Source organism: Protopterus annectens, chromosome 11.part0 (genome assembly GCF_019279795.1).
Source record: "Protopterus annectens isolate FY-2018-M chromosome 11.part0, PAN1.0, whole genome shotgun sequence".
Lineage (NCBI taxonomy): Eukaryota > Metazoa > Chordata > Ceratodontiformes > Protopteridae > Protopterus > Protopterus annectens.
Window position 1 is genome coordinate 1,025,925,861 of NC_056745.1, and position 15,834 is coordinate 1,025,941,694.

Here is a 15,834-nt window from a genome sequence, read left to right on the forward strand (position 1 = left end):
TATAGAGCAAGTTTGTGAAAATGTTGAATAGTAGTGGTCCTAAAATGGATCCTTGAGGGACACCCATTTGTATTGGAAGGGGAGTAGATAAAGCAGTGTCCCATTTTTTCAGATCGTAATCTATCTTTTAGATAGCTTTCAAACCATGCCACTGTATCAGGGGAGAAGTTGAAGTTAGACAGTTTGTTTAATGGCAGAGTGAGAAACAGTATCAAAGGCCTTTGAGATATCTAGGAAGAGACAGGAGACAAGTTTATGGTCATCTCTGGCCAGGGAAATAGTATCGAGAAAGGATAGAAGTGCAGTATAGGTGCTATGCTTTGGTCAAAAACCGTGTTGTGTAGGTGTAAGTAGGTTTTCCTGAGAGAGATGATCCATGACTTGAGTATGTATGCATTTTTCAAGAACTTTTGACAGATGGGAGAGTATGACAATGGGTCTAAAGTTAGAGATTTCAGTGGAGATACCTCCTTTGTGGATAGGTAGGGTTTAGAAATGTTTCCAGATGGATGGCACTTTGGATTCAGAGATTGAGCGGTTTATGATGACAGAGATGGGAAAGGCAAGTGAGTGTCTGAAGAAAGTATGATGGGATGTTATCAGCAGATACTGATGATGGTTTCAGTTTGGAGAGTAGGGTTCGAATGTATGTTGTGGAAAAGGGCTTGAGTGATAAGATTTTGGGAGGGGTAGTTGTTGAAGAGGAAGCTGGGTTTATAGGGTTCCTTGTATTGGAGCTATTGGAATTAAAGAGTTTGGATATTGATTCAACAAAGTAAGTATTGAAGGTATTGACAGTTTCTACTGGTGTCTTTTCTGGGGTAGGGTTGGGTGAGGTAGGGTTTCCAGGATGAAGTATTTGGTTGATAGCATTCCAGAATTTGTTTGGGTCAGATATTAGTGTTGTAGGGGTGTTATAACAGAATTATTTTTTTGTCTTTATTGATAAGCCTTTTGACCAGGTTTCTTTGTTCTTTATATCTTTGTAGGTCTTTTGGGTATTTTGTTTGTAGACATTTTTTCCAGGACTTATCTCTAGACTTCGTTAGAATTCTTGTGTTTTTTGTTAGCCAAGGAGATATTGTTGCTTTTGTCCTAATTTTACGAGGTGGGGCTAATGAGTTTATGATATTCAGAAAAGCAGAGTTGAAAGCAATGACAGCTTCATCTAGGGTGAGCTGAGTGAGGAAGTCCCAGCATACTCTAGATATGAGGGTGTTAAATGTTTTTGGGTTGAAGTTGGAGAGATTATGTCTAGTAATGTATCTGTGTGGTTTAGAGAGGTGGTTTGTATATCTTAGCACCTTTATGGGTGAGTGGTCACTCAGGGAAATCAAGAAGGGTTTCTGGATTGTGATATTTGGAAGGAGCTGAGACAAGTATCCAATCAATGAAGGTAGTTGCAGTGTGGGAGCTGTTAACATGTATTAGCTTAGTAATTAGCTGAGTAAATCCATATAAATTAATAATGTGTGGGGATCCTAGGTTATTTAGGGTTAGCCAATTAATATTTATGTCACCAATGAGGGTTGTTTCATTTGGGATGTTCAGGGAGAGATAGGAGAGAATGTTTTTCAGTAGTGGAATATTTCCCCTGGTGGAATGTAGGTGGCTGCTATAGTAATTGTAGTGTAGTTGTTTAGCTTAAGGTTAACTGTCAGTGTTTCTGCTGGGGAGAAAGATGGGATAGAAAATGTTAGGTGAGAAATAGTAAGATTGTTGGAATAGAATTTGGTAACTCCCCCAACCTTTTTGTTTTTATGGTCAAGACGAATTATGTTATAGCCGGGGGGGGAATATCATTATCTAGGTTGTGGGATTTAAGCCAGGTTTCTGTTACGGCAATGACATCTGGGGTATTATTTGCTATCCATGCATGAAACTGACTAACTTTGTTGAGAATTAGTATTAATAGAACAGAAGGTGATATGTTTTTGAGGTGCAGTTTGGTGGGCTGGGATAGGGGTAAGGTTAGAGTTTGGACATGGATTTGGGTATATGTCACCTGCTATTAGTATTGCAGTGGAGACGCTATTAGTCTTTGCTGTGAGTGGGTAGTATCTAATAAACTTTGTCTTGTTTTTTGAAGATGGGGAGTAAGAAGGAGGTATTTTTATTTTAGGGAGTTGAATGTTAGAGGGTAAGATAGAGGGAGAGATGGTGATGACATTGTTTGAGTAAGTGTGATCCTTTGGGAGTGGGTTGGTTGGATGTTTATGGAAGGATGGTAATGGTGCATAAGGTGCAGTGAGATAAAGTAAGAGTATTAACTGAAATAGCAGAAGGTTGGTGAGCAATAAGGTATGCACAGTGAAAAATCAGATGTTGAAATAGGTTTGCTGCTGAACAGATAAGCGACCTCAGAGCCCCCTTGGTGGCAAGACATTCCCTTTCTATAGTGCAGTATTTTATCCCAGTCTTACTCAGTTTCTTGCTGATACAGCAAAGTGGATGGTTCCCATTCCCAACGTTTGAGTCAACACTGCCCCTAACCCAGCCTCCAAGCCATCTGTGTATACAGTGAATTGTCTTGAGAAGTCAAGGGAACCAGGGTAGGCTCTGTACAAAGGCTTTGTTTAAACCTTTGAAACACCTCTTTGGTGTCTGGTGTCAGTCTGATTCTCTTAGACAACTTTTCCTTAGTCAGATTTGTAAGGAGGCATGTATTACAGTCAAACTGATGGATAAACTTTCAGTAATATTCAGCAAGCCACAAAATATGTACCTATTTGGGAGATAGGCCTCTGCCTTAGTGTTTCAACCTTCTGCTGTTGTGGATTGTTTAGTCCCCTTTCAATTTCATATCCAAGGTGTTTTACCTCCTTCCCACCTAATAATTCTGAGTGGTAACAGCGAGTCCAGTATACCTAAGTGGATTTAATTCTGCTTACACTACTGGGAGGTGAGAATCCCAGTCTTCCAAATGGATGAGAATGACAGACAGATAGGCAAAAGCATAAGTTCAGTGGGGCTTTAACACCTTGTTGATCAGTCTGCAGAGTGTGGCAGGAGTCCTGTGGAGACTGAATAGAAGGACAGTGTGCAGAAATAACCCATAGGCTGTAGAAAATGTAGTCTTCTCCTGTGGCTCTTCAGTTAAGGGGACCACCCAATAACCCTTTGTTAAATCCATGGAAATTAGTAGCCTATCCATCTATAACTGCTTGACCAGCTCATTTACCCTAGGGATTGGGTAGCTAATTGTCTTGGAGTAATGTTGAGATTTGTAAAGTCATTATAAAGTAAGACCATACCATCTGGTGTTGGGACTGATACAGTAAGGCTGTTACAGCCACAGATTGACCCTGATAATCCGTAGCTTCAGTATTTCCTTTATCTCCTCTCTGTCTGCTTCTGGGTTTCAGTACCCTGCAGAGTCTTATGTGAACCTTTTCCTCTTGTATTGCCTTTATATGATGTGTAATAAGAGTTGCCCTTCCTGGTAACTCTGAAAATATGTCATTTTCTACTGAAGGAACTCTTGAACCTCATGCTTTTGAGCAGAGCTGTTTTAGTTCACCAATCTGATGTGCCACCTCAACTGTAAGTTGAGGACCAAAAAGTCTTCTGTCCTAGATGAGGACTGAAAAAAGGTCTGCTCTTGAAACTGTAGCAAACTGCTTCCTGCAAGTGCATTAAGCAGCTTGCTGCAATTACAACACCACCTGGAAAGTGATTCAATGCTTTCACTGGAACAAGAAATACAGTAACATCATTCATTTCTGAATGCCAGTAATTCAATATCACTCCATCAGGAGCTGGTAATTATGCTTCCTAACATCTTGCATTCAGAGCAACCTCAGACTTCGACCGACCCTATCTATACTTCTGCTTTTGAAGCTTTGAGACGGTTTCATCCACCTCCACTTTGAAGATGGCTAACATTCACTTCCCTTGTTCATGGTTCCTGACCTCAGTTACAATCTTACACCATTTACTTACATCTTCATCCAGGACTTTAGAACATTTATATGGAAAATTTGCTCACTATGCCTCCTTCCTGATTGCCATACTTTATAACATATTCACCTTGTTTAGCCACATGTTTATATCATAAGGCCCTTGCTGCTTAGCCAAAAATGTATTTATTGTTTTGTGGACCAAAGCTAAAACTTAGTCAGCCAACTCACATTGCCTTTTCCAGGTATTTTTGTTATGGATTCCTTGCCCTTTCTCTGTGTTCCCATGCAGTGGGCATAACCACTTTTAATCTTGCCTATAGATCTGTATAATATCCTACAACACTGTTAAAGGGTGTCTTCTTTCCTTTCCATGTCTAGTTCATTATACCCAAAAAAACCTCTGAGTCACCTTACTGTAAAATCACTCAAGGGGACTGAACCCTATTGAGTCTTAAGGTGCTTCTAGAACTGACAACACTAAATTGGGCAATAGCTGGTCCTAGTCTTACCCACCATTCTCAATAACCTTGCTTAATACAGATTTCAAGGTTCTAGTAAACAGCTCTACTAACCCACTTGCTTTGGGGTGATACACTGAGGTTCTCAGTTGTTTTATAACCTTAGACATAAAAGGTATAACTTGGTCAGCTAGGATCTCCTTTGGTATAGCTACCTAGTGAAACTACAGTACCAGCTCTTTAGAAATTGCTCTGGAATTAACCTTTTTAATGGGAATGGTTTCAGAGAACTGGGTAAATTAGTCCAACATCGATGCTGTATACTAGTGTCCACTGCAGATCCTAACTAATGGTCCCATGATATTCATAACAATTCTTACAAATGAAACTTAAGTTCTAGCTAGTTATAGGTATTGGAATCAAAGGATTCTTGAAGCCTGGGTCAGCGGCTGTCCATTGCCACTTAAGACACTTAAAAACTTTCAATTTCCTTCAAGACACCTACCCAACAGAAACTGGTTAGGATCCTTACTTTGTTTATTTCCATGCCTAAATGTCCCTCAAACCCTCCCTCTCTGGAGCATGACTATGGACCATTTTAATAATCACTTGTCTGAAAATATCTTTCCTTAGCTACCATACAGATGAGGTTATCTGCATCTCAAAGTAGAGATAAGTTGGTGGGATCCAGCCAGAATGTCCTCCTCCACCACCCCAGTTATGTTTTTTTTTCTATCATGACTTAACATCTCTTCCTTCCTCTAAGATTTGCAGCTTAACTGGCCTCCTAGGAAGTCAGACAGAGTGGAATCCTCCTCTCCCTCTACATCTTAGGAGGTCCAGATAGGGAAGGAATATATAGATCTATCTGTCTATATGTCTATCTACAAATGGCTTACATTTGCAATCACTTAAAGCAAAAACATTACTTTTACATGGAGGATTGGGTATCATAAGTGAACAATTGCCGTTTGCCTTTTGAATCCAGTCTTCTCTTGAAGTCTGTGGGCAGTGTGCCTCTGAGTGCTTTTATTGTGTCTTCTTCTTTTTTTGGCTTTTCCCAGTTATTGACAGTGGAGTTTTACGGTGTCGAGTTGCCAGCCCGGCGCCCAACCTTCCACAGAAGGCACACACACACACACACACACACACACACACACACACACACACACACACACACACACACACACACACACACACACACACATGGCCAATTTAGAGTGTCCAATCCACCTACAGCATGTCTTTGGGATGTGAGAGGAAACCGGAGCACCCAGAGGAAACTCACGTGACCACAGGGAGGACATGCAGACTCCGCACAGAAAGCACCCCAGCCGTGAATCGAACCGGAGAACCTCTTGCTGTGAGGCAGCAACGCTGACCGCTGCACCACCGTGGCCACCCATGAGTGCTTTTATTGTGTAATTTATTTATTTATTTATGTATTTATTTATCTATTTATGTCTGTTACATAGGATCTATGACTGGGTACAATACATTTTCACTGGAGACCAAGAGAGAAATGCTCCAAATTTACAATGACAAATAAGGAAAATACTTCATTACAAATACAAATAAAACAGATTCTGCATGTTATTTAAATAACAGAGCACTGACATAAAAGTGAATCAGTCTGAACACCCTTAATATTAACACTTGTTCTAGGTCTGTTATATATAGACACATATTTCAAGCATACCTCTCAACTTATTAGCACAAGAAATCTAGACAAAGCCTAAAATTATGGGTGAACAAAAGCCCCAAAACAGGGGCAGATTTTAAATATTGCCCTAATCTACTGCCAATCATTAGCGGACCAGAGTTCCACTGTGGCGACCCCTAACCGGGAAAAGCCGAAAGACAACAACAACAACATTAACTTAGAAAGTTGCTAGAATAACAGGATTTGTGTTAGCATGCATTTTCTGAAGGATTTAATTTTGAAACTCAAATGTCTACCATTATTTAGTAACTTCAACCCACATTGATTGGTCAAAAAATTGCAAACCTTAAGAGGAAGAGAATAAAAATATGCAGCAAAAATCAGAACATTTTGTGAAAATCTGGACAGTTGAGAGGTATGAGTGAAGAACTGAAGAAAGAAAGAAAGAAAGGAAAGAAGAATAGTGTTTGTGTTAACAGCTCTAAATTTTGCTGTATGGCTGCAATATAATGTTAAGACAGTCAAACATCTGTCAATTATCACAGATGATTAGTGCTATGACCTGCTAGTGAGCTTCATCCTCTTGTCCTAGGTTTGATTCCCACACTTTCCATGTACATAGTGTGTTTGACTCTGATTAAATTACAACTGGATACTGTTCCTGGATCATCATTGAAAACAAAGTTGTGCCTAGTTGGTTTACCTGATCAGCATATGTATTCAAAAAATGAAGATGCGAGCAGGTGAGACCATTAAGAACGAGATAAAGGATGAGAAATATGGGTAATGATGAGAAGAGTGGGCAGTTCATTCACAGGATTAAGGCTATGAAATGCTAATGAGTTGCTTCTTGTAGCCCATGGTTTGATTCTGTTAGCAGACTCCACACAGGAGATACCTCAGCTGAGGATCAAACTGGAGAATCTATTGCTTTGAGGTAACATCACTATCTGGTGTGCTATTGTGCCACCCATCAGTTAAATGTTAAACTTCAGAACAACTACCACACCAGTTCTAAAACCCTGATTTTCACATATAACATTAGTTTAACAAATATAACTAATGCTAATAGAAAATGCAATGAAAACTGGGAACAATTTGCTTGGCAGAAGATGGCACTACAGGCAAAAGACATGAAATCCTAAATGACTAAATTATGTAAGTTTATATGAACTTAGAGCATAAACTATAAAACTAACATATCATAATATGATCCTCAACACCCTACTAAAATGACACCACAAACCTATTTGACACCATAAAAATATTAAAAATCAGCTCGACAACTCCTTTAAAGTAATCTAAAGAAACTACATTCAATTTATTCACTATACAGTTTGCACCAAAAATATGATTGCCTCATTCCATTGAAATGAATGAGAAGCAATTTAAAAAAGAAAATAAATGAATCATATGTAGAGAATAGTTTGCTAGCTCATTAGTTTGTTTGCTGTAAGAAGCATTGGATTCTCCAAGAATGGAGAATTTGATCTTGTGACTTGTGTTTTTTTTTTTTTTCAATAATTTTTATTTTTATTTTACAATTATATATGACACAAAAAACAATTCGATCTTTACATCATGACCATAGGAGTATATTATACATTAGTGTTAATACCATAAGGTGTAGGTCATACAACACAATTATTTACACTATTTACACAGATGCTTTCACCATTAGCTCAATTGTTATACAAAACAACACATACAATCTTAATACCCAAAGTATGATTAGTCTGTCAAATCCTCTCTGAGTTTCAAGGTTCCATTAAGGTGTATTCTTAAGTTGCTATGTGGTTGACTATGCTAATATTATATTAAAGGTTTGTTCCCAGATTTCTCTGAACTTCATGTTTTGATTTCTTTTATCCATTACTATTTTGTGAGCTAAGAGATATTTTATGGCTATTTGTTTAAAACCCTCCCAAGATATATTCAACTGATCTAGCCATTTGAGAGCTATATATAATTTCATTTGTAGAAAAATTATTAAGAGTGTATCTGCTTGTTTTTTGGGAATGTTAGTTGGAAGAATGTGTAATAAGGCAAATTCCCATGTTAATGTTGAAGTTTGGTAGCCTATCTTTTGTATTTGTACTTTGAGAGAATTCCATAATTTGTACACACATTTGCAACTCCAAAATACATGTACTAGGTCGGCTGTCTGGTCCTTGCAGTGTGGGCATAGTGGCGACTTTGATGTATTGAATTTGTGGAAGATTGCAGCTGTGAAGTAAGCATTATTATTGATCATTAGCTACGTGTAAGCTAATTTTTTAAGTGGTATTATCTTCAGTGTTAAGCTAATTGGTTGTGTTATTTGATGGTCATCTATGGAGGGTTTTAGTTTTCTCCAGTAGTTGGAAAAGAGAAACTCCTTCTGGAATTTAATCTTGCTTATCATTTTATATGAATTAGTACTAGTTTTCCTTGTTGAAAGAATATTTTTCCAAAGCAAATTGCAAGTTTCTATGTCACTATTGGATATAGTAGTGTTTTGGAGGTAACTGGAACACATTTCTTTGATTTGTCTTAGTATTATTATGTAAGATTTGGAAAGATTTAAGTTAGTCCTAATTTCCTGTATTGTGCAATTAAGATATGGGAAGATATATTGGACTGTTTTGTCTTTTAGACACAGAAAGCATTCTAAGTCTAGCATTTTGTTATTTAATTTTAGGTTTGGGTTTTTATGGAGAGGTTGTAGTATTGTTATGGCTTGTCCAATGTTCAAAGATTGAAACAGTGTTTGTATTATGTTGACAGAGTGTTTTAAGTGATCTAGAATGTTGTAAGTTTGCATTTCTTTTTGACTCAGAAATGGGAGTGCTTTAGGACTGATACCTAGTGCTTTAATATATCTATAGTATATTGTCACCCAAGGAGGAGACCAGTTTTTTTTTGTCGGATCATGCTCAGCTATTCTTTGTATTCTGTTGGTATTAATGATAGAGTAATAGGTTTTAAAATCTGGTAGATTCAGCCCTCCTTTGTTCTTAGGCAGTGCTAATTTTGGATAGGAAATTCTGGTTTTCTTAGGTTCCCATATAAACTTTGCCAGAAAGGTGTGTATTTGGTTAAAGAGTTTATTATGTATTATTACCTGTGATGTCATGAAAATGTACGTTAGTCTAGGTAAAATATGAATTTTTATTATTGATACTTTCACCATGAATGGTAGTTTTAGGTTGTTCCACCTTTTACAGTCTTGCATTATGTTTTGTCATTTGAGAGTTACATTATACTGGTAGAAATCTTGTTTATTCTGGAAAAAAGTAATTCCCAAATATTGAGTTTCTTCTTTTATTTTTATTGTGTCCAGAAGTGGTATTAATGGAATGAGTTTGGGTGTTTTTAAGGGGAAAATATTGGTTTTATTAAGATTTAATTTATAGTTTGACATGGTCGAGAATTGTTCAATTGCAGTTATTATTTTGTTTATATCTGAATTTGGTGTGATGCAGTATATGTTCAGATCAATTGCAGTTATTATTTTGTTTATATCTGAATTTGGTGTGATGCAGTATATGTTCAGATCATCTGCAAAAGTGGTGAGATAAAATTTGAAGTTGTGTACTGATGGGGCTTATGGTATGTATTTTGTTTAATGTGTAGGAATAGAGGTTATAAGTATAGGTTAAAGTGAAAGGGTGATAACGGGCATCCTTGCCTTGTTCCATTTTTTATCAGAATTCTATTTGACCACATTTTATTAATATATAGGGATGTATAGGGATTACTATAGAGAGTTTGGATGATCTGTATGAAGTTATTAGGTATATCAAAGTACGGTAATGTTTGGAGTAAGAATTCTATGTTGACCCTATCAAATGCCTTGTGAGCATCTACTACCATTGTATAGATGTTAGTATTGTTTCGATTTGCATAGGAAATTAGTGCATCTAATGTTAGTGTGTTGTCACTAGTCTTTCTATGTGGTGTAAATCCAGATTGTTCTGAAGAAATGATTTTTTTCTATCAGGTTTTTCGATCTATTTGCAAGTATTGAGGTAAATATTTTTGTATCCAGGTTTAAGAGGGAGATGGGTCTGTAGCTGTCAGGGTTTTTGGGGTCAGCATGTTCTTTTAATATAAAGATGGTTTTAGAGGCATTGAAGTGAATATCATTTATTTTATTATTTATTATGTAGTTCAAAATATAATGTAGTAATTTAGCTATCAAGGGGGTAAATGCTTTGTAGAATTCTGAGGTGAGACCATCTGGTCACAGAGCTTTGTGTGTTTTTAAGTGTTTGATTGTTGTGATTATCTCATTGATGGATAAGGGTTCAGTTAGTTTTTTTTGTTGGTCTAAATCTAGTTTGGGGAATTTCAGTTTTTGAAGGAAAAGAGTTCTGTCTTTCTTTGATGTTTGTAATGTTTGCTCTCCATATATCTGATAGTATATTTGTTCAAATATTTTGACAATGTCCTCATTTTTTGTGTAGTTTTTGTCCTTGTGGTTTATTTCTGATATATTGGAGGTGGTTTTGTGTTGGGAGATAATTCTGGCTAGAACTCTAGATGGGATTTGTGCTTCTTCTGCATAGGTGGCTAGCATCCTAGCTTCGTAGAATGATAGGTTTCTGGTTTCTACTATATAAAGGTCTCTGCATTTTTAAGAGTTCTTCCTCTGTCTGTTTCTTAGGGTTACTTAATAGTTCATTTTCAAGATGCTCTATTTTCCCTTTCAGTGTCTGTTCCTCTTTTAGTTGTATTTTTTATAATATGCTGCTTTTTTGATAAATACTCCTCTAATTTGTGCTTTGGTCATGGCCTATTCTATGTCAATTGGTACTTGAGAATTGAGAGTATTAGCAGGAGATGATTTAAGTATTTCTTCTACTTCTTTTATCACTTCTATTTTGGTGAGCAAATTGGGGTTTAATGACCAGTTATGCCCTCTATTCTCTCTCTCTCATTTTTGTCCCAGTAGATGTTCAGTGTGATTTTAGAATGGTCTGAAAAAATCCTGGTGTGGATAATTGTTGTTGGGTCCATGTTAATAAATATATCTGAAATTAAAAAGAAGTCTGTTCTTGAACACATTCTATGGCATTGTGAATAAAATGTGAATTTCCTGGTTTTATCTTCATTATCTCCATATTTAAATGGGTCATATAGTTTGAAGCCTTGTTTGAATTCATTTAAAGCTAAAGAGTCTTCTTTATTATATGATTTAGTCAAGTTATATTTGTCCTTCTCTGGTTTTTGGTATGTGTTCCAGTCACCTTCAATCACTAAATAGTGGTCTATAAATTGGTTTAAAGTTGGGAATAGTGACATAAAGAAGTGTTGTTGGTTACTACAGGGTGCATATATATTAAGCACCATTATAGGTTTTGGTAGTGTAGGGTTAGTAAATGTTACGTAACACCATCTTCCCTCCTTGTCGGCTTTGGTTTTAAGGATTTTTTCCTGAAATTGTTTTTTGATTATTATGGCCACCCCAGCGCTGTTTGTGTTTCCCTCTGAGGCTATGATTTGCCTTATCCATTTCTTCCTGCTAATTTCTGTCCATTGCTCTGTGGTCAAATGTATTTCTTGCATTAGTATGAGATTAGCTTTGGTTTTCAATGCAAGGTGTAGGAATAATTTTCTTTTTTTCGCAGTTTGGAGTCCTTTAATATTTCATGACTCTAGTTCCCACATTTATTTATTAAATATATTTGTTTGTTAGTTTGGCTTTGTGGTCTTCATATGTGTCGGTGTGTAATGGTTGTGTAAAGCATCTATCTATCCCCGTCCCTTCTCTGTGCCTATCCACTATACCCCTGGACCAGGAATAATCGGGGGGGGAGGTGAAAGTTCAATATGTGGATTACTTTTCCATCTAATCTTTGGTTGTGTTTTCTTTTCACATGTGGATTTGTCACATATTAACCTCCTGTGTGACTATATACAATACAAACTAAGGTGAACAAACTAGTTCCCCAGAAAACACTGCTAATAAAGTCCCTAGTCCCTTTCAACAAAACTATTATACATTTGTAGTGTTGCAGTTAGAGTGCAGCATGTATTGTTTTTATCTTGTGATTTGTTCTTCCTAATAGTGTTTTTAAAGCAGTCCATTGAAAATATTTTCTCAGTAGTGTATATCAGGTTGCGTAACATCATATTGTTATATTAATGTCAGGTTTGTCAAACTCCTTTGGTATCTGTATGGTCTTTCACATAAATCTATGTGGGTTGTGAAATAAAATCTTGGCACCTATAACCTGTCTAATAATGTAACTTTAGACATCATATTCATACACATTTCCTCATCAGTTTATATCCAGTTGCATAACATGGTATTAGTGTTTAGTTGTCACCCTTGACATATTTGCCTTTTCCTTCCAATTATTACTTAACCTTCCCTTTATTTATTGAGAGTTTTGTATATCTATGGTGCCTATTTAGTCTTTCACATCTATCTGTAGGGATTATAATATATGTACTTGGCACTTATCTTTCTAATAATGTATTTTTAAAACAGCATGTTAATAAACAATTTCTCAGTAGCTTATGTCAGGTAGTGTAAAACAGTATAATTAATCAGATGTCAACTTGTCATATTTACATTTTCCATTCATTCTGCTACTTTTCCTCCCCTTTATAAACTCAGTATTTAATCAACATTGATGCCTATATAGCCTTCCACATATATTATGTAGGTTATATAATGTGTTGTTGGCACCTTTACTCCTGGGTAGGAGAGAGATTAAAAAAAAAAAATTTGCATGCACATATATTTCTCAGTTTGGTCAGGCAGATCCTTATCTACAGTTTGCTTAGCAGGTTACATTTCAGATTTTAAGTATTATTAGGTTACCTTTGCAAGTTTCTGATTTTAACATTTTTCAGCTTTTATGCAAGTCATTAGTCCTTTTCCTAGAATATGTCTGCAAGCTAGACTGGTTTCTAGTTGATTATTACTTATTTATTATTTAAGGCTGAGTTCTTTAATCAGTCATACAGTGATGGGTGTACAGTCTTAGTGACTGTTTCAGTGTAACAGTACCTTAATTCTTCAAGGTCTTGCTTGCAGAATGTTGTGCATATTTGGTGCTTATTTACTTCTTTAAAAAGGAGCAGGTCAGTTTCCGTTTTTGACACTTAAGACTCTTCAGAAGCTTTTAACAGTCCCTTTAGTATGGTTGGTTTTCACAATGGAGCCCTCAAGTTCGTAGGGGGAATGATTTAACAAGCCAAAGTCCCTGAAGATGGTTCCTTCCTGAAATGTGCGCATCGGAAATGGCAGTTGATTTTTGGTTCCTACACAGGCTATACTTCCTTTTCCTGTGCTTCTCGTTGCTTACTTGTGAAGTTAAGGGCCTAGGCAGCCAAGGGAAGTTCTCTGGAATGGATTCCCATCTACAATGCTTATAAATCAGCTTGTTTCTTCACTCGAGGGTCGTTTGGCATATTTTGAACTTTTATTTCTTTTCTGAAGGTGGAATATGCTTGAAAACGGCCAGAAATGTCTATTTTGCCTCTTTGGGGTTAGCTACCATGCATCTGACTTCTTTAACATAGAAAATTAATAGATTTGGGAATTTCATCTGGAATTTGATTTTTTTCTCTATTAGAAATCTGCAGTACGGTGAAAGGAGTTGCCTTGCTTGTCTTATCTGTATGGGAAGATCCTGGGCAAAGGAGATTTTGTTATTATTCCAGGTAAGTGTGCCTTTTTTCTTGGCTGCCAGGATAATTTTGTTTACATCTTGATAGTTTAGTATTTTAACGTACACAGGTCTTGGATTCAGTGTTAACTGCATTACCCTCAGAGCTCTATGGGCTCTTTCTATTGTCATTTGCTGTGTTTCTTCAGACTAATCCAGCAAGGAATTTATTATTTATCTGATTGTAGGTATTAGATTATTGTGAGTCACAGATTCAGGTATTCCTCTGATGATAATATTCCTTCGAGATCTTGCTTCAAGGTCTGTTAGTTTTTCTTGTAGACTTTGTATTTCTTTGTCCTGGGAATCAGTTCTTTTAGTTAAATACTCTATTTTTATCTCATTTTCAGTTAGTTTGGATTCTGATTTTTTCCATCCTGGTTATTATTTGGCTAAATGAGTCCCCAAAGGTTTGGAATTGTAAGGATAATTCCTTTATTGCTTGCTGGATAGGTATCAATGCAGTTTTTATGTCTTCCAAATTTGCTGGCTGATCAGACTTACTTGTATTTGCAGTTTTAGAGTTGTCTGATTGCTTAGTTGTCTTCTGTCTTTTGGTAGTTGTATCCTTTTCAGGTGAAGCTAGAACTGAGAATTTAGTCTTAGTTGTGGTGGTTTCCATAATATTTTCCTCTTTTGACATCTTTGTTGTTTGAAGTTATTTCCAGTTTTTGTGTTCAGATGCTGGGCCTTAGCACCACATGGCTTAAGCTGTTTTCCAGAAATCTTAGTTAATCCTGTTGTTTCAGAAAGAAATCTGTCACGTTTTCTTCTTCTGTTAGCTGCTGACTGTTATCTGAGATATATTTTTAGCGATATTTTTGACTTAGATTTATCTTCTGGGTTTGTTTAAATCCCGGGTATTTCAGAGAGATAGGTACTAGCAATGCTTACAGAACAGCGGCCATCTTGAACTCCTGTACTCGTGACTTGTGGTTTTATCAAACTTGTTCCCTAATCTTACAGTACCAGGTGTTTCATGAAGAGTATGCCAAATGCCCACATATTCCACATTCATATTATAGGTAGATTAGATAGATAGATAGATAGATAGATAGATAGATAGATAGATAGATAGAGAGATAGATAGATAGACAGATAGATATGATTTTATTATCTTTGATTGAAGGAGCTGAATAATTGAACTCTTTACATCAAAGCCTGATCTGTTGAGACAATGGAACACAATTTTGTACAACCACAAGTTAACACAACGAGTAGCACCAAACAGATACAAGGCAACAGTTCAAACCAGGATGACAATCAAACAACATAGGGTGAGATAAATACAATTTAATAGCACAGAGCTCCACAGATTAAGTTCAACGCTTTCATAAAAAACTTCATCAGAATCATAAATTACAAAACAGCACCACATTAAATGCCCAGCCCATAAATTCATGCCCAATGAAGCCAAGGAGTTATCTTGGCAATTGAAATTGAATGCCACTGTCCCACCTGGTCTCAATGACAATTTGTCTATTGTTAGCATACTCAGATTAAAATCTTATATTGTATAGAATAAATGTGTAGGATGTAGTTTAGATGGTGTTTATTTCAGGTTCTTCAAGTATGGCATATGTACTTAGCTGTATTTGTGTTTTTTTTTTCTTTAAAAGATTTGAGCTTCTTAATTGTTAGTGAAATTTCACTGGGCATGAATTTATGGGTTGGGTATTTAACATATGGTGCTGTTTTGTAATTTATGATTCTGATGAAGTTTTTTATGCTAGCGCTACACTTAATCTGTGGAGCTTTGTGCTATTAAATTTTATTTATCTCATCCTATGTTGTCTGGTTGCCTTCCTGGTTTGAATTGCTGCCTTGTATCTGTTTGGTGGTACAATTTTTTACAAGTTCGGCTGGGAAGAAAGAGCTGTCCTTTGTGCAGAATCTTATCCTGCATCACTGGAATGGACTATACTGTTGATCTTGTACAGGACAAAAAGCCTACCCTTTGTGCAGACCCAGTCAAGAAAAGAAACTTGCAATAAAGTAGGCTTGACCATTTGCCTGTTGACCAATTGACCATTCAATAGTAAACATTGTAACCATATACATTAGACGTTTAGTAACTATCTAAACATCATTGTAATAAAATGTTTAATACCTCCATCCAGTATTTGCTTACATGGAAAAATTGAAAA